The sequence below is a fragment of the Macaca fascicularis genome, chromosome 2 (genome assembly GCF_037993035.2).
Source record: "Macaca fascicularis isolate 582-1 chromosome 2, T2T-MFA8v1.1".
Lineage (NCBI taxonomy): Eukaryota > Metazoa > Chordata > Mammalia > Primates > Cercopithecidae > Macaca > Macaca fascicularis.
In genome coordinates this window covers 127,298,382-127,318,497 of record NC_088376.1, presented here as the reverse complement: position 1 = coordinate 127,318,497, position 20,116 = coordinate 127,298,382, and the positions used below count along the sequence as shown (strand labels likewise).

The 20,116-nt window shown below is 40.7% G+C and overlaps 1 protein-coding gene across 5 annotated transcripts in view; it reads left to right on the top strand.

Annotated features, from left to right (window-relative positions):
* PRICKLE2 (prickle planar cell polarity protein 2) overlaps window positions 1-20,116 on the top strand; it is a 353,291-nt gene that overhangs the window by 210,904 nt on the left and 122,271 nt on the right. Inside the window, exon 1 of one of the 5 annotated variants that reach the window (XM_065538702.1) lies at window positions 9,270-9,786. The exons of 3 other annotated variants lie outside the window; for them this stretch is intronic. The gene's annotated coding sequence lies outside the window, so the exon portion shown is untranslated. Of the gene's footprint in view, window positions 1-9,269; window positions 9,791-20,116 lie in introns of those variants that run through there. One more of the 5 variants, XM_065538703.2, reaches the window with a different exon arrangement.

Genomic DNA, 20,116 nt, shown 5'->3' with positions numbered 1-20,116 from the left:
AGAAAAAATAGATACATGAACTTTATCAAAATTAAAAACCTTTATGCCTCAAAGACACTATCAAGAAAAAGAATATACCCCACATGATGGGAGAAAGCATTTATAAATCATATATCTAATAAGGGACATATTCCCAGAATATACAAGGAACTTTTATAACTTACTAATTTGGAAACACGTATGCCCAATTTTAAACTGAGCAAAAAATTTGAATATACATTTCTCCAAAGAAGGTATGCAAATAGCCAACACACATATGAAAAGATGTTTAACATTATTAGCCATTAAGCAAATGCAAATCAAAACCACTATGAGGTACTACTTCATACCCACTGGGATGACTATAATAAAAAAGACAATAACAAGTTTTGGTCAAGATATGAAGAAATGGGAAGCTTCAGCTATCTCTAGTGAGAATGTGAAATTGGGGTAGCACTTTGAAAAACTGTTTGGTGGTTCTATGAAGTGTTAAACCTAAAGTTATATAACCCAGCAACCCCACTATTGATATGTATCCAAGGAAAATAAAAAACATGCACCCCCACAAAAACTTATACATGAATGTTCATAGTAGCATTATTCATAATAATAAAGAGTGGAAACAATCCAAATAGCCATCAGTTGATGAATATGATGTATATCAGTACAATGGAATGTTACTCTGCCATAAAAATAATGAAATTCTGATATAAGCTACAGAATGAGCCAAAAATACACTAAGTAAAAGAAGGCAGGCACAAAGGGCCACATATTATGTGATTCCACTAATATAAAATGTCAAGAATAGGCAACTCTATAGAGACAGAAAGTAGATTAGTGTTTGCCTAGGCCTGGAGCAATGGGGTAAGTGGGGAGTGACTACTACTTACTAGAGGGTTTCTTTTTGGGTTGAAGACAGTTTTAAAGTTAGATTGTGGTGGTGGTTGTACAGCCCTATGAATATACTTAAATGGGTGGACTGTATACTATATTAATTATATCTCAATATAACCCTTCTTAAAACAATCTAAGAAGAAAAATAAAGTAGGGAATGGTTTGGCCATGTTAGGAAGATGCAGGAAGGATGACAATCTCAGATAGGATGGAAAGACTTAGACCTCACCAAGGTGACATTAGACTTGAAATGGTGACAGAGCAAGCCACATGACTTTCTGCAGGAGAAATATTTCAGACAAGTGCAAAGACCAGGAGGCACACATGTGCCTGGCATGTTTGAGGGCCAATGTTCATGTAACAGGAAGGGAGAGAGTAGCAGGAGATAGTGTCGGAGAAGCAATAGGACCTAGATCCCCAGGGACTTATTCTGAGATGAGCAGCATCACCAATGTAGTCTTGAGTAGAAGCATGGTATGCTGTAATGTTTGTTTTCAGAGAATCAAAATGACTGCAGTTTTGTGAATAGACTGAAGGGGAGCAATAATAGACTAGGTAGGAGGCAAGAGTTGATGGTGACTTGGAACTTTATCCAGGAGAGAAATGGCAGTGGCATCAACCAGTGTGATAATAGTGAAGGTGGAGGAGAGATGTTGGATCCTGTGTATATTTTGACAGTAGAGCTAACAGGATTTGCCAAGGACTGGAAAATGTTCAGTGTCAAGGACCAGATAGTAAATGTATTAGGTTTTGCAGGCTGTACATTCTCTGTTACAATGACTCAACTCTGCCATTGTAGCATGAGTGCAGCCATAGATAGCACATAATGAATGGTCATGATTGTGTTCCAATAAAACTATTTGCAAAAACCTGAAGCAAATCAGATTTGATCTGTGGGATATAGTTTGCCAACCTCCTCTGGATTAGATGTCAAGGGTGAGGGATGGATCAAAGGTATTTGTTCTCATCCACTGGAAGTGTGGAGTTGCCATTAACTGAGATAGCAAAGACTACAGAAGGAGCAGATTGTGGGGGATATGGTGTGGACTCAATTGGGAATTAAGAGATGGAGATGTGACATAGGCATGTGGTCTTGAGATCATGGAAAAGGTCTGGCCTTGAGTCATCAGCCTAAAGGTGTGTTTAAGACCCTACCCCAGACCAGAGAAGCAAATGTAGATATACAGGAGTCCCAGGACTGAGCCACAGGTTCTCCAGCATTAAGCTGTCAAGGAGATGAGCATGAGCCAGCAAAAGAGCCTGAGAAGGAGCAGCCAGAGGGTAGGAGGGAAAGCAGGAGAATGTGGCATCCTGGAAACAAAGATAAGAAGTGTTTCAGTGAGTTGAACTCCATCCTTTCCTTTTCCACTCACAAGAGTATGTTGGAATGCAAATGAACAGAGAGAGATTCTTACAGGAATAATCCTGAATTTCCTCTAATTTCTAGACTAAAAGAAGCATTGTCAAGCTTTTTATTCAAGAAGTGTTCATTAGCTTTCAGGCCACAAAGCAGTAGGTCCTTTGAATAGAGTGGTGAGCCACAAAAGGCATGGTCTCTGCTCTTAGGCTGCATAGAGTCTGGTTAGTAAGAGAGAGATGTTAATCACATAATCGTTAACATTGACCAAGGATGGATCATCATAACTAACCAAGGATGTAGAACTGTGAACCAGAATGAGAGTTCTAAGGGAAAGGACACACATCTAAGACAGCAACACTATGTACTCTTCCCTCGTACAAAGGAATTGATCTAATCTGATGGCCCAGGGAAACTTCTGTATTTTTCTGCTTTTAGTAATACATTATTTCCCACACTTCACACCCTAATGGGAACACACCTGTTTTTTTGTTTGTTTGTTTTTGGTTTTTTTTGTTTTGTTTTGTTTTTAGAGGAAATTTGTGATCCTCTGAATTAAAGGAAGGAATATGGGTTTTGTCATCAGACCCAAGACCAAACTTCAGCTGTGGACCCCTGCATTATTCTTTTATCCTCTTTGGACCTCTGCGTCTTCATCTGTATGATAGGGGATAATAAATGCTGCATTTTTGGTTTATGGTGAGGACTAAATCAGATAAAGTATGCAAGATGTCTGGTATGTCCAGTCCTCATCCCTTTAGAAAAACAATGTGTCAGTTTGTACATCTGTGACATTTTGTAATAATAATTTTTATTGAGCAGATGTTTGGTGCCAGTTTGCTACTTTAGGAGGCAGAGAGTTTTTAGCCTTTTTCTAGGATATCGTTCATTATGCCAATGTTCTCTTCCAAGAGAAATGTGTAGGAACCTGCGTGTCCGTATTTAGGGAATATTGAAAAACCAGAGCATCCCTGTACAGTTCTTTGTTGTTATCCTTGTCCTTTACATAAAGAAAATTCAGGTTTCAATTCAGCTGTTTAATGAAAATTAGTAGTTCCCAAAACCTGCCATAATAAGTGCAGTTTTCTTTGTCTAAGAAAAAACCATTTGCTAGCACATCATGTCAGTTTAACAACATTTTCATGGAAATGTGCAGTGGTATGCCTGGTGAAATCATGGATGCAATCTTTAATCTTTTTGCGGAGAGGGAGCAAAATCTTTAGCACTCTTTCATTTTGATGTGCACAGTCTAGCCTGTCCATATTTCTCATTTTAATTAATGTAATTAAAAGAGGATGAAAGGCTGTGTTAAAATGTTGTGTGTTAGATTATTGGGATCAAGAATAATTAAAATGTATGAAATGTGACAGATTCCTAAGATGATAGGGAAAAAGGAAGGCCCCTTTTCTGAATTTAAAGTGTACCAAATTATTTTTCACAAGATTTAGAAATGTCCATGGATAAGAAGCATTTATGACATGGAATCTTCACAAATGGACAAGACAGAAGGCTTGAGGGGGTGCTTGTCCTTATGTTATCATGAACAATTTTATCATTTATGTTTGCAGCTCTCCTTCGTGTTGCCTTCTTTGGAAACAAAGTGGAGAATAATATTGATTTAACACCTACTACATGCTAGGTACTCTACAAAGTACTTTATATACCTCAGTTCATCTAACCTTACTGAAGCCTTTGATAAAGAGATGTCTCCATTTTATAGATGGTGAAACAGAGGCTTAGAGGTGAGGTAGCTGTCATCTGCTAGGTCATGCTGCTAGGAGGTAATAGAGCCAGATTTGAATTCAGGTCTTTTTTGTTGGACTTTTTCAATGATAATACTCTGCCTGTTGCAGGAGGCAGATTATAAGTATGGATTAGAAATTGGCTAGAAACTGTTGAGGATAACTCTTATGAGCATTTCTTTTTTATGAATGTAGCTCCACCTTTGTGAGTGCCTCATGCATCTTGACCTATATTATAGAAGCTTCACATGTTTCAAATATTTCTTTCTTTATGGTCACATGGGTTGCCTGTTGTTGCTTGAAAGTTAATTAAAATTTACAGTATTTTCTTTTTCTATCTTCTGAGGTAAAACAGATGCAACTTTGATCTCTAATACTCATTTAGGACTATCATGGTTTTTTAAATGTTAAACATTCCTTTGTTTAAAGACATTATGGGTTTAATAGATTATATTTTGTTTAATGTCTTTACATAGCACAAATTAAAATGGACAGCTATGGCAGACATTACTGGGGTCCTCCATTGTCTATTTTCCTTGTTCTTTGTGGGCATACAGTTCCCAGCCTCCTTGCAGCTGGGTGAGGTCATGGGACTAGTTTGACCACTAGAAGTGATATCATTCATCTCCAGGCACCTAAAATCCTCTTCAGTTCACTCTTCTGCTGTTGTTGTAACTTGGAAATTATTCACTGAGATCACAGAGGCACAAGAAGGAAGCAGAGTAGATCCCTGAGTCACTACTTAGAATGGAGTACCTGGAAAGCCTCTGGACCTCCAACTTTGCCTGAGAGAGAAATCAAACTCTCTTGTGTTAAGCCACTGACATCTGGAATCGTATGTTACTGCATCATCACCTATGCTAGGCCAACTTACATGACAATTCTTCATCAGCCTCTTCTCCCACATTTACTTTATTAGACTTTGAAATCTAAATGTCAGGATTTCTCTTGAGTAAAATATTTAAAAGCATGCACACACACAAATGCACACATTTGAAAAAGGAAACCTTATTAGATGAGTGGTTTGAAACTTTGATAATATCCCTTACAACAATTAGAATGTCCCAATAGAAGGGCCAGAAGGTAGTAATCTAAATGAGCTAGGATGAGTGATGTCTATCTTTTTAAAGTTCTTCAAAAACTGAAACACTGTCATTTCCCTGAGTGACCCATGTCAGTTCTTATCTCAATATTCAGAAGTCTTCCTTAGGTCCAAGAAAGATTTTAAATGACCTAAAGTGGAATTGAGGACCCTCTTCAGGTCATTTAAAATCCATTCCTTCTTATTTTATACCCATAGAAACAGAAGTTTAAAACTTGTTCATTGCAGCCTTCGTCATTACAGCTCTTCATCTAGGAGGCCACCACCCTTGCTGTCCTTTACCCCTTCCCTTCTGTAACCTGACCAGTACCGATGTACTTGACCTTTCCCTGTAATCTTCTAACAAGATGCTGCCTAAAGCTGGCTAGAATGGAAAGATGATTTGATTTTCCAGCATGTGTGGAGCTGCCTCTTTGTTATTACCTGGCAATGTCATGTTTGTGCTGCTTTGCTGCCTTGTGTCCATGCAGACATCACTTAATTCTGCATTTGTGTTCATAATTTTCCTTCCTACTCATGTTCTTCTTCCTGCCTGGAACACCTTCTCCAGCAGAAGGTGAATTTGACTAAGGTCAAATTTTTGCAGCCTTTTTATACTCTGGATTTTGTGTCATGCTTAGTAAGGCCTTCCCCCACTATAAAATTGTGTTTTAATTCCAAAAAAGTAAAAGCAGTTTTGACCTTGAGCTTGACCCAGATCATACTTTTCCTGATTCCTGATCACTGCTGCCACAATTAATTTTGTCTTCCTTGTCCTTTCTCCTATATACTGTAATCAATTATGGTCATTTGTATAAATATCCTATCATTCCACCTAAACAGAAAGTTCTGAAGGTCGACAGTTGCATCCTTGTCTCCTAACAAGACTGTCCTCCACAAATCCCTAATAAACATTTGGTTGAGTTTCTCATATGTATTACCTGTTCTTCCCTGCCTTTACTCGCAGGAAGTTTGCTGTCATGAATGTGGAATTTCACTGTTTTTTAGAAAAACAATATGAGTTTTGTTCCTATTTACCAGGTCTCTGAAATTTTTTAAGTAGTTTTTTCTCACTTTGTCTAATATCTACCAGTATAATTTCTAAAAATCGTCATTAGAATGGTCTCCAGGATGAAAATAATGACCACAGGGAATTAATGATCTATGGATTTTGTAATTTTAATATTCTGCATAAGTGTGATGCATAGATATCCAGCTTCCTCATCACCAACTGAGCTCACAGAGCATGTGCTACCAGAAGGACTTGGGCAGCGTGCTTTTGTGCCATCCCTGTCTTGAATGCAATTAGGCCTTTGAGGACTCTGCATGCCTCCTACCATAACACACACCCCATTCTACTCTAATTGCCTACTTAATTGTCTTCTCTCTCATTGCCAAGCTCTTTTAAGGCAGGATCCATGTGTATCTTGGTCACCATGTTGTCCCCAAACCCTAGCACGGTGACTGGCAAATAGTAGGAGCTTATTTAATGAGTGAATGGATATATGAATGAATGGATGAAGCATGTATTCATCTCAAAAATATAGTTGTCTTGTCCTGGTGTATAGTTTCAGAAGAGGGGCCCCACCTGTTGGTCATTTTTACTCCTTTCTTTCCTAGATTCATAGCAATTCAAAGCATTTGTATTGTGTCATATGGAAAATGGCATATCAGTGGCTCACCCACATTAGATGGAACTTTGAGATGTGCTCTTAGGAGTAAAGATTTTATAGTCTTCCCTTTACTGCTTTCTCCCCACCTTTTGAATTTTAACTGGTCAGTTAACTACTTTGTGCTGAAGTCAATGGTGGAAGCATGATTGCTTCTATTAATATTACTAATAGCTAACATTTGTTGAGTGTTTGCTATGTACTAGGCTCAGTGTTAAATGTTTCACATTAATTCTCATTGGATTCCCCCAATGGCCCCATGAAGGTAGGCACTATCATTATGCCCTAGGTTACAGGTAAGGACCTCAGGCCTCAAGTCATAGAGCTAGCAAGTGTCAGAGCCAGAGTCTGACCCCAGGCAATCCATTTTAGACTCCATGTTACGTTGTTAATTCTTATGAAATTGGTAGTCACATGTCACATCTGTTCCAGGTAAAGATTAATCTCTTGCTATGTTTCAGCTGTCTTTATTTCATTATTGATCAGCTGTGAATTGCCTCATATATGACCATGCTGATCATGGGTAGATGAGAGAATAGTGTACCCATTTTTAAGAAACTGAGGCATGGAAAATTGAAGTGACCTGTTCATGGCCACACTGGGTTAGAATGTCACTGCTTCCACTTGGCTATTGGGGACCCCAAACTGTTAGATTTGTTAATTGACTTTTTGAAGGATATTGAGGTCTGGGGAGACCATCTGCCTCCCCACACACTCTGAGTTCTGTGTGATGGAAACTGAAGGCTGAGTGTTATTCATTTGATTGTATTTTATTTCTCTTACTGAGAAGTTATTCCAGGTCTCATGATTTTCACCATGAAAAGTCTTCTGGGAACTAGAGAGAAGCATTCTGAAAGAAGTTATTAAGCATTATTAATACAATTACATACAACAAAAGACATAATTTAACTTCCCCACATCCAACAAAGAAATTCATTTGAAGCTTCAGGAACTCCAGCTGGAAGGGCAGAGCCCATCAGAGTGGGTTCCCCAGGCGGGGGAGTGTGGGCAAGGAGCCATGCTAGCTGCTTTGTCCTTGGGGACACTTCTGTGCATGATGGAATATTCCTCTCTCCCAGCCTCCCCAACCTTTCCCTCACCCTTCACTTTCGCTCACAGTGCTTCCTTATCACAGGCACAGAGTCCAGAATATTGCCTGGCTCTTGCCTCTCTCCTGGCCCGGGATACTGCACAGGCAGCATTGAAGGAATATATGATTTTAAACAATTAAAGATGACCATGGAAATACTCAGATGCTAGGAACAATGATCCACCTAGTAGATAGTATGCCTAGGTGAATTTTTCTGACTTCATTCAGAATATCAGAAATAGCTATTGAGTATGTGATACTGTGTTAATCTTCACCATGGTTCTATTCAATATTTTACTTTCTTTAATTGCAGTAGCCCATAAGGTCCTTGAAAGCAGAGACTGTGTTTTTATACCCAGTCTTTAGAGCTGTGCATGGCATACAGTATGTTCTCAGTAAATATTTATTGAATGAGTGAATGGTACAAATGAGGTTATTGAAGATCCCACAACTTAAGTTACTTGCCTAAGATCACATTGCTAGCAGGAAGGAAAGGCCGGGTTTGCACACAGGGCTCTCCAAATGTATAGATTCCTTTCTTCCAGATTGCTAAGTTAGGCCTACTAGTGGTGTAGAAAAATGGAGATTGGAGACCCCAAAGGTTTTCAACAAAAGCTCCATCTGAGGTCTAGGAAATGCGGGTTCTGACCCATCCTTGCTGAAATCCTCGTGTGAGTTTAGAAAAGTTACTTCTCCAGTTGTCTCCATTTTCTAATCTGTAAAATGAGGAGATGGAAGCAATGTTCTCTAAGGGCCTCAGGGTCTTCAGATGCCCCTGGGAAGGTTTATGCTTTGTCTTCTTCTGCATGCACTTGGAATTGGGGTAAGGGGTTAGAGGGCAGCTGACTAACTCACCATCCAAGCATGTGAGGAAAGGAGTCACTTGTGCTTTATTTCAAGGTGCACAAAAACTCAAAGGTGACGTAGTCTCAGGCCAAAAAACAAGCAACACCCCAAAATGAAAGTTGAAGAGAGAAGAGAAAGAAAAAAATTAGAAAGGAGAGGCATTTGAAGGCTTGACACAGCATTTAATTGAAAAAAAGAGTGCTCTGATTCCACTCCTAGGTTGCTGTAGCATATAATCTGAAACAGGCGCTCAGGTTGATAATTGTGCCCAGATCTGATCCTTGGCACATAAGAGCATAGCTTTTAAGAAGAAAAAATATAGGCATGTGTCTTTAAAGCCTCTCTTCTTATATGTGATTTTTTCGTGCTCATTTGGAGGTTGCATAGCTGGGCCTTTGCATCCAGCAAAGGCTTCCTTCCCCTCTCCCTGGCTTGGGGATTATTGATTTGGAAGGCAAGGCTAATTTACATGTAAATAAATCTCAGCACTGGGCAGCGGGATGGGACGTCCAGATGCCGTGACTGACTTGCTGACATCACAGCTTCATTAGCATGCGGAGGATGCAAGCACTGCAACAGCGACTTCTCAGGCACCACCAGCAGCGCCACCGACAGTTATTATTATTTTTTGACCGAGCAGCACATTTCCTGGTTCAGTGGCTTGAGCTCTGTGAGCAGCTGACTAGTCGCCCCGGGTCTGGCTCAGGATCAGCTGGTGACGCTGAGGCTGGAGTCTGGAACTTCTTCCTTCAGATTGTCATGAAGAAGGGGAGTTAAGAGGAAACTGGGGGTCCTCCGGAAGGCGATCTGAGCACTCAGGCTGATCCAGAGGAAGAGTAGAAGTCATACTTTTTTTTCCCTGCTTGGTGAATTCCCCAGCAGAGTCTGGATCCAGCAGTGCTGTTTTCCCCGAGGGAATGTGGAACAGCTCGGCTTGAGTCTGCTGCCAGCTTCAGGAAGGGTTCAGACTGTAAAGGGGGTTTGAGGAGAAGATGCTTTGGCTGCCTGAGGCCCTGCTTGCATTCTTAGAAGTCAGACCCAGGGAGAAAGTGAACTGGGACAATTGACAAGCTCCAAGGGTCTGGCAGAAGCTTCCTCCGAGACTGGGCATTTCATCCTCCCTGGAGGTGGGTAAGAAATTTGCTCTAATTCACAAATTAAACAGCAGCGTATTTTCTAAGGAGGATGAGAAAAGCCAGATCTAGGGCCTTTGCATTGGTGGGGGGGATACTGGGGCTTCATTTTCTTGGCCAGGTAGCATTTTTGGTGGCCCTCTGACCCCTTTTGCCTTTTCTATGCTTATTAGAAAGCTCGATTGCAAAGTGTTATGTCACAGCTCTAGGGAGTCCTGAAAAAATGCTTAAATCTTGGTGCTTAAGAAGAAGCAGCGTTTCTCTAAAAGTCTAGCTTTCTTTAAATAACAATAATAATATGGGGAAGGGGGCTAACAGACCAAATACCTGATAGTGTTCATGCACAGTAGTCTTTTCAACACATGATGTCAGAAACCATTAGGGGATCTGAGGAACAAGGACTTAGCTGAGACTTCCAGGTAAAGAAATGGCTTTCAAATTATTTAGGTTTAATTTTAGACACTGCTTTCAGATTAGAAATGGTGACAGAGCTTCAGAATATGACTGCATAGCCTGGCTGAAACACATGATTCGGTTTGCCCTCTACGCTGGGTTTCTTGAGGGAGTGATCATAGTTAGTTCTCCTCACTCTTGGCTTCTTGAAAACCAATCATAGCATTACTAATTTGCCATGGAGGTCTTGTGATGAAATACAGATTTTTAATCCCATGGTTTTTTGTTATGTGGTCTTGGACTATGCTGGGGTCCAGTGGGACTTCTATGAATCATAAATAATCCAGGCTGGGCCAAATCGCACCGAGGTTAGTGATCCATGCCAGATGCGATGCCATCCGCTGGTCTTGTCTAACTTAGGCACATAGATTATTTCCCCAGTGAGAGAGTTCTGCTTCCCATATCAATGCATGTATGAGCACAGTCAGGGGAGGGCTCCAGTGTGCCATGAATATGTAGACATAGACTACCGTGTACTGAATCTGCAGCTGGTAAGGCTGTGATTTGCTTCGCCTGCACATCTCTTCCCAAAGAGTGTTTTAAACCATCTCAGTGAGACTTAAACTAAACGAAGCTGCCTTGCCTCTTTGCTAGAGGCCAAATTGGCCGCTGTAATCCTGCTCCTCAGAAGGCTTACTGCCTGCTGATGGCTTTCACAGATGGGTCGGGATGAGTGTCCCCAAGGGCTCCAGAGTAAGTCACAACTTTGACATAATTACCGTATTTTGGAAATTTGGATTTTAATGCCTCCTTGAGTGCTTATAAAGGTTTTGCCTTTCCATCAAATGCTCCTTCCCCTTGGGAATTCTGTTTTTAATGTGAAAATTAAAATATACTGGCTCCATTGGGCATCTCAGTCTATGAAGATTCACGGGGCAGCCAGAAATAGTAAAATAGCATTGTTTGAAATGGTGTGTTTATAAAGATTTACCCATGCAATGTGAGGGAAAAAATAGAAATAGAGGAAGAAAGATGCATTTATGGAAGCTTAAAGAATGAGAAGGGAACTTAGAGGTTAAACAGCATGAGATGATATTTATCCAGGGCTCAGACTTTGGAGTTGGAAAGAGCTGAAGATATTAGAGCTACCTATTCTTTCCAGTAAAGTGGAGAGAGCAATGGAATCTATAGGTAGGGTGATAGGTGGAAGGATTTACTGAGATGACCTTTGAAAAGCACAGTGGCAACCACGTAGTAAATACTCGGTAAATATTAGCTGCTATTGTTGTTTTGTTGTTGTTGTTGTTCCCATTTTGTCATTATCATTATAAATATTGTTGCTAAAAAATATGATAGTATTGAAAAGGCAACATATTCACATCCGTTTGCCTGCAGAGGGATTTTGCTAGCAGAAAAGATGCCATCTCTGGTACTGTTACAGCCAAACGATTCCCACTCAAAGAAACTTTCCACCCTATTGATTGAGTTGACAGAATAAAGTATATTATCCAGAACTACTGTATTTTGCAGAACTGAAAGTGACCAGCTGGTATAATGAAAATCATTTAGAACTAGCTGGGGCTTAGGCAGCCTTAAAGAAGGCATTCTGTTTTGGCAGCTGACAAGTTACATGTAGAAAGCTGTGGGGTCCCGGTTGGAATCAATGCATTTCTAGATTTCTCTTCTGCTTCAACTATGCATGTGAGAGACAGTCCTTTTCTTTCTTCGTTCTTTTCAGTGCAGACATTGAGCATTTTCTTCTCCATCCAGGGAGGCTATTGGATACGTGCTTAACCTGCTGGTTGGCTCCTCAGAAGTTCCAAGGCTGAATTTTTGCCACCATCTGGGTGCCTTCAGCTTGTGGGTTGGCTGCTAAGGGAAAGGAATAGGCCTCCCCTGCCTGCCTGCCCACCCATGGCCCAGTCTGTCTGCTCTTGTTTTGTGTCACTGCCATGGTACAATTTTGCCAGGCTTGTGGTCTGCCTCCTTCATGCCAGTGGGCCTATTTCTATCACACAATTGGACTGCTGTTTCTCTCCCTTTCCTCCCAAGATCTTTCTTTTTAATTTAGGGGAACTCAAACTCTGACACAGGGATCTGAAAGACAAAGGTGGATTAGAAGAGTCAGAGGAGTCTGCCGTAACATTCTTTCTCAAGAAACTCAGAACTGGGTGTTGGTCATTCCTGGTTGCTACTGATCTTTAGTAGAGTTGTGTTTTGCGCGGAGAATAATATTTATACCTTGACCATAGCCCACCTCCCTTACCTCCTGATGGGATGTGTGATCTCAGGAGAGTTGCCTGACCTCTCTGAACTTTGGCTTCCTCATATGAATATTGGAAATAAAGTCCCCTGAATGCATGGGATTGCTGTGAAGATAGCGGCTATAATGCCCTTGCCCAATTCCTGGTACTGACCGGATGTAGAGCATATTTCCCAGTTAATCCCAATCTATGAACAACAGGGGGCAGTAATTTTAATATTTATTTAACAGAGAAACTGAAGGCCAATAGAATTAAATTAGAAATCAATAACAACAAGGTATTTGGGAAATCCAAATAAAATGACATAGCAGATGACAAACCTTGGTACCCTGTCTAGTGCTTCTTTTAATAAACATCAATTCCAAACGTTCTGAGTTTGAATAGGGCTCAATGATCCAACTGCACTGCCTGCCTCGAATTAGCAGAAACCTCTTTATTTAGTAGCCCCGAAACTGTGGTCATTTCTTCTCTGCTGTCTGTAAAAACACACAAGAGTCAAAAGGCTGTGTCCCTCAGATAGGAATTCTGGGTGGCATTGGGATAAAGACTTTCTTTTGTGCTTAAAGACCCACTGAAACCTTTCTCTGTTCATTCCCTCCATGATTGTGGTGCTTATAAACAGGGAACTGCTGGTGACCATGAGCTATTTGCAAACTAAGAAGCTTGAGGATGAGGTATTGACGAAATCTGTTTTCTTTGTTGATGCTGTTGATTGACATTTGCCCCTTTGCTCTGTCTTAACCTGTAAACATTTAAAATGAAATGTTCTGGTTTTTATGCCGTGTGTGTGTGTATATATGTATGTTTGAATCAAGCAGGGGTGAAGGTCTCTTTTGGGAATTGAGTCAGTTGAGTTTGGAGACTTGATTTTCTTTTTTCTTTGGCCTATTGTCTGAGCAGTTTATTATTTGGCGTCTGAAAACCATAAGCTTGCTTGTTGTGTTATTTCCCTGGGGATAAGGCAGAGGAGAAAAAAAGCAAGGCTGGAGAGAGGGGAGAGAGTGTGTGAGTTTGGATGGAGCTTTAAGAGGAGGGGAGGGAAAGGAAGACAGAATGGAGAAGCAGCTGGGAGAATATCAGAGCAATTGCCAATCCACCATGAAAGTGCAAAGCTGAAGGTTCCCTTTGGGCGAAGTTGCAACTCAGAAGGCAACTCTGTTCTCCTTTAGCTAAAAACTCCTCTCCCCATCTGTCCTACAAAACTCACAGCGAAGCCATTTTAAATCCGAAAACCCTCCTTATGACTAAGCACAGCACATGTTTTCCACTAGAGCACCATGGACCATTTCTAAAAGTACATTAATTAAAAGGAGCATATTTTCAAGTACAATATGAACCTGCCTTTCCCTGGTGAGTGTAGGGGGTAAACTTCAGTGCATGTTTGGCCATGAAGTCTGTAAAGATCAAATTGACTAAACCAAGCACTCAGATATGAGCGTTGACTTGGAAGATGAAACCTAACACTCCAGAGGGCACAGAATCCAGAGACGTTGCTGGTTGGAACTGGAGGCATGAAGAAAATCAGGGCTGGCCTCATTTGACAAAGCACTGCCAGAGTCATGCTCACTCAGAACAGCAGAGTGAACCCACAGGAGGAAGCAATAGTGGGGGGGGGGGTGTCTCTGATAGCTCCCTTCTTCCTGGTGCTAGTGTTTGAGTTGCTGTATGTGTTTGAGCTGCTGTATGTAAGTGTTTGGAGCACTGAAGGCAGCACAGGAGCCCTTTCTTTATCTCTTCGGACATGGAGAAAGATCCACTTCTGGTTGGTATGTTTTCCAACCCAGCATCCAGCCTGCTTCAGGTGATGGGAGACTGACTTGAATTGCCTCCATTCCTCTCACACTGGGACTGCTGTTGGCTTCAAGTCACCCTCCTCTCTTTGACTCCTTAAAATGAAACCTTGTAAATATTTTCCAGCCCCATCCAGGGTTAAGGGTAGCCAGGGCAGAAATTCTTAGCATTTCATTTCAACTGGGCAAGATGCCAATTTTTCCAGCTCTTTTCTTGGCATCCATTCATCAGTTATGAGTCCTTAGAGATGGCTGCTCATGAAAGTTCCAAGACTTAACTGAGAAACAGCCATATTTTCTATGGTCACAAAATCTGGTAAGGTTTTAAGGTAACTGTTAATATAGAAGGCAATGTATGTTTTGGGTGTCTATGTATCTGTTATAGTCTGTGTTTAATGTTGATGTGGATGTATGATAACTGTCATAGACTGAGCGCCTACTGAGTGCTTGCTATGAAAGATGCTTTATGTAAACTTGCCTTGTTAATTCTTACAGCAATCATGCAGCTAGATATTATTGGTTCTATTTAGTAATTGAGAAATCAGGACTCCTGGAAGTTAAGTAACTTGTTCAAGCTTACACAGACAGTAAAGAGTAATGGTGGGATTCGAACCCAGGGTAATCAGAGTCCAAAGCCTGTCCACCATTCTAGGCTTCTTTATACTTTTCATTATAATGTCCCCTGGGGATGTTGTTTATTTCTCTTATATAGTTCCTTTATGAATCCCTCATTTGAGAAACACCTCATTGTTTAGCCATTGAATTAAAATCTCATTGGTTGATCTTTGGTAAAGTTGGAAACACCCAAGAGAATATGTCAGACTTGAAACAGAACATAGTGGTGTCTTCACCTTCTGCTTTTAATGTGACTTTTGGAATGAAAGTGTGAGATTGCTTGGAAAGTCAAAAGACACCCTGAGATGAAAAGTAAAAACTGCAGGCAAATGGAAGAAGTCCTTTGCTGGACTACAGAGAACACAGGGAATTCTTCTGGTCTAAACTTGTGGCTATGGGGAGACAGACCAATGGGAGTTTGGAGAGAGGGAAACCAAGCTTGTTGCTCTTGGTCGCCAGTTGTGTGCACATCAGGTTCTAACTAAAATGTATGTTTCCCTTTTCCAAGCCTCAGTTCTTTCATCTTGAATATGAAGGTCCTAAATCAGGTGATCTACACGTTGTCTTCCAGCCATGACCTTGATGAGTGTGAACTTTCAGAATGAATTCAGCCTCGTCAGGGAAGGAGTGTAATTTGCACTGTCGGCCGCTTTTGGCGGGGAACTAAAAGGTCAGGTTTTAGATCAGGACCTGACTTCTCTGTGTTGTGAATATGTGCTGGAAAATGAGAAGTGGTAGCCCCCCGGAGAATGACGGGAAGCTTCCTGGAAGAACGTCTGACCTTTGGATGCTTTGCACTAGTGGAAAGGGGGTGGCAGTGGGCAGTGTGTCGGTGCTGCTCATTCACTTTCAGAAGCTCTCCGGGGCTTTGTTATGTATGCAAGCATCCTACAGAGTGCTAGAGACCAAGGCTTCTCAAATTTAATGTGCATCTACCTGGGGGCGTTGCTGAAATGCAGATTCTGAATTTTTAACAAGCTCCCCTGGGATGCTGATGCTACTCCTTCTAAACTACCTTTATAATATGCATAGAGGAAAGAAAATTTGACTAAATTCAAGAGGTCCAGAGTCTAGTTCCAATTGTTGCTTATTTGAGTAAACCTCAAATAAATCACTCAGCTTCACCATGACTCAGTTTCTCCATCTGCAGATAAAATAATATCTACTATTTAATGATTACTGTGTGTCAGGCACTGTGTTCACTAGGCGTTCACTGTTTTATGTGCTGTGTTTTACTTGATCCTTGCGTTAGGAGGCAGGCTTTGTTACCATCTGCATTCTGCAGTAACTCAGCCCAGAGAGGTTGACTAACTTGACCGAGGTCACATAGCTAGTTAGTGGCCAACTTGGGATTGGAATTCATATCACCTGACTCTGGAACCTTCACAACTTATAGACATAATAGATGTGAAATATCTTGGGACTTACTGTGTGAATGTGTATGTAATTATATGATATGTACAATTACCAATATTTCAGGTACTTGAGATTGTAAGAAGTAGATGTTTCCCAGATGAGGTTGTATTGTTTTTAAGTAAAAAATGTTCTGATTTATAGAAATTAAAGTAAAAGGCATTGTGAAGTTTCAAAAAGCACAGGTGTTTGCTCCGTTGTCACCTGGGGTGGGGAGGAAGTGGTACATGAAAGGAGTATTCTGAGGAATGGGGGGTTTTGGTTAACTGAGGTTTTATTTTAAATTAAATCCCAGTTCATTATCCGTCTTGGTTTTGTAAATTTGGACAGTATGACAGATACCTTTTCTGCCTTAATAGGAAAAGCAGGGCTAGCCCAACTGAGTATGTCTTGTGATTCAGGCTATGGCAGCCATGCAAATTATTGTCCTGAAAGTGAATCCCAGTGATCCTGTTTTGTAAGGAAGCCAGAAGAGGTTGATTGTGAACATTATCAGAGCTTGATATTTGTCCCCTCACTAGACACCAGGCTGTTTGGACTTCACTCTTATAAATGTCCTGACCATATGATTAGTATGTCAAATACCTGGCACCTATATCACCATACTCCAGTCTCCTTTGTCCACTTCAGACCTCACAAATAATCGACACATTTTTTCTGTCCAGCCCCAGTGCATCCTCAGAGTCCTTCTCAACATAGCACTGGAGGCAGCCTATACCCATGAGTTACAGTTGGCCCAGGAGATTTACCCTACATGCGAACTCAACCCTTGGATACCCCCGGAAGTTGGTTCTCTTTTCAGTTTAGTAAGTACGTATTGAACACCTACCAATAGCCTAAGCATGCTGAAATGAAACCCTATTTTCCATTCACTCTGTATTTTATTTGTTCTCATGAATGTGAATGTTCTGCAGGCTTACTGAAAGGTTTAGTTAATTACTTAATGGGTACACTGTACACTATTCACATGATGGAAATACTAAAAGCCCAGACTTCACCACTACGCAGTATATCCGTGTATCAAAACTGCACTTGTACCACCTAAATTTATACAAATTAAAAGGAAAGTTTAATTTTTGGTAAATTAAGGTTTTAATATTCTTTTTTTCTTTCTTTCTCTGTAATATACATCCTGTTGTTCTGAGTAATACCTCAGACTCCTGTCCCTTTTCATTACCAGTGATGTAGGTCTTTCTCCAGGTCTCCTGCTGTGATTCTGTCAGAGGAATACCTCCTTTACAAGGGGCTGTTTTCTGTAGGCATCCTCCGGGCAGTCCAGCCATTGGTTAGGTAGTCAGGGGATATGAAGCACGTGCTCCTGGCTCAGCAACTGCATAGCCCTCAGCTAAAGCTCTCCCCTTCCCCTGACGGCTTATCCATCAAGAGTCAGAACTTCATTTAAATCGCTGCCTGAGTCGATTACTCGCTTTTGAGTTCATCATCTCAGAAGTTGCCAGGAAAGCCTGTCAAGACTAGAAGCTTGCCGCTGACTGGAAAGATGACACCCCCCCACCCTTGTGTCCTGTGCAGGTTGGGCCACTCCGAAGGGCCTGCCTTATTAGAAAGGAGGGTGAAAATGCATAGCAAAGAATTCATGTGCTCCTCTCTCAACAGGAGTGTTGATTCTTGCTAGACTGGCTTCTGAAAGGGGAATAAGTAGAAAGCAGCAGCATCACGGGGCCTGATTGATCGGAAAGCTTGAACCTGCCTTCTTTTCACTGTGTCAGTTTGGCTGCCTAACCAGCTGCCTAAACACTCATGTTGTTTGCCCTTGTAATGCTTAAAAATGGTTTTAAACCCTGCACCACTGAATTGCTAAGATGCAGCATCCTAAATGGTAACTATGATATCATGTGCTATTTTGAATTTTTAAAAGAATGTTACAGAGAGTGAGAAATAGCAGTTGAGCATCTGCGAGATGTAAGGCGCTGACTTTGGCCCTGTGGGTAGTTTAAAATATCACAGCCGGTCTTTTGCACTTAACCAGTTTTCCAAACAGGTGTTTTTAGCTTAGGATCCCTGGACAGCAAAGGACCAGACAGAATTGATGAACTCTGAAATTTAACGCAAAATTTTCTGTGAATGTGTATATGTCCATTTTTTAAGGGAGAGGATCCCAGCTTTCATCAGATTCTTAAGGGCATCAAGTCACCCAAAAGGTTAAGAACTGCTAAGTTGGGTGGTAGGTTGTTGTAAACTCATCCAGAGAATTCTCTACAGGTTAATGTGAGACTGGAAAAAAGAAATGTTCTTCTGCCCCAGAGAAATGCAACATTTTTCTACATGATTACCCAGGAGCTAATGTTAAACCCTGTGGAGCTAGAAGGAGAGAGTTACCTGATTTTCTTCCATTTTATAGATGAGTAATTTGAGGGTCGTGGTCTCAGATGCCAAAGCCACAGGAGTTCTTGTTGCTTCTCTCTCTCACTTTTTATTGTTCACTCAACAGTTTAACAACTTTTTGAACATTTGCTGTGTACTAGGCCAGAGTTTTTCAGTATTTCTGTACTTGAGGCATTCTTTCAAATACTTGACATTTTGCAGTACAGTAACAGAATTAAATTACTACACTATAGTTATGGTACATTCTCAGCAATAATACATTTTTCTCTACCTCATCTTAAGCTTTTGCAAACTTTCATTTAATTGAGGACAAAGGCAGTCTTTCTTTAATGTGATCTTGGCCAAACACTACTCATCGTGTAGTTGAATCACACTCTACATTTTTGACATCATTGTAGCAATATACATTTTCAGTTACTGTAAAAAAATAAATATGAAAAATAAAATTTATACTTTGGTTATATCTTGTTTGTAGCCCACTGGTTGCAGCTAGATTTCGGACTAAGTATTAGAGAGTCAAAATTTCAAAGAGCTACTTATTGAATACTTATTATTGTTATTCTAGATATAGGATTTTTAAAATTTACATTACAATGGGAAAAGGTATTATAGACACACCAATAAAAAAATGGCTTCTGATGTTAAGGAAAAAAAAATTTAAAGGATACTAAAATGGGGAGAGTATATGAGAAAGGGAGGTCAGCTGTTTTTTATATGATCCTTGGTGGAGACATCTTTGGTTGATGATGGGAACAGTGAAAAGCAGGCCAGCTCCTGAAGTACTGAGGGAAGGGTCTTTTGGGCTGAGGAGCAGCTACTGCAAAGATCCTAAGAGAGGGACAACCTTGGCAAATTCAAAGGACAAATAAAGGCTGCTGAGGCTGGAGCAAGATGGGGAATAGAGTAGAACAAAATAAATTTGGAGAAAGAGGAACAGACCAGGTTATATAAGGTCTTGCAGGCTATGGTTAAAGAGTTTGTGCTTCATTCTCATTGTTGTGAGAAGTTAATGGCACATTTTAAGCAGGAGAGCTGAGTGTTATCATCATTGTTTAAAAAGCAAACAGTGGTGGAAATTAGATTCTAGAAGGGCAGGCATGGAGGCAGGAAATTAAGAAGTAAGCTATTGTAGTAGCTCAAGCAGGAGGTAATGGTGAATTGGACTAGGATAGTAAAGACAGAGTTGGTAAAAAGAGATAATGAATAAATGACTAAGACTCATCCTGTGCACCAAGGAAGTCCACGGTCCCGGCTCCTTGTAGTTCGTTTCATCAACTATGCTCAAAGTGTGTGGGCGTTGCTACATCTAACAGGCTTGGGATACAGTGTGGGGACTGGGATGGAGGAGGAATACATCCTTCAACCAGCACCTTGTCAAATCGGAGTATAACAAATTTTTTAATATTTTCAAAACCTTACTCCTGTAGACCATGTGAATCCAATTCATCAAGGGCTTCTTTCCAAAAAATCATGAAACCAGGAAATGTTGTTTTCTTTCTGTGTACC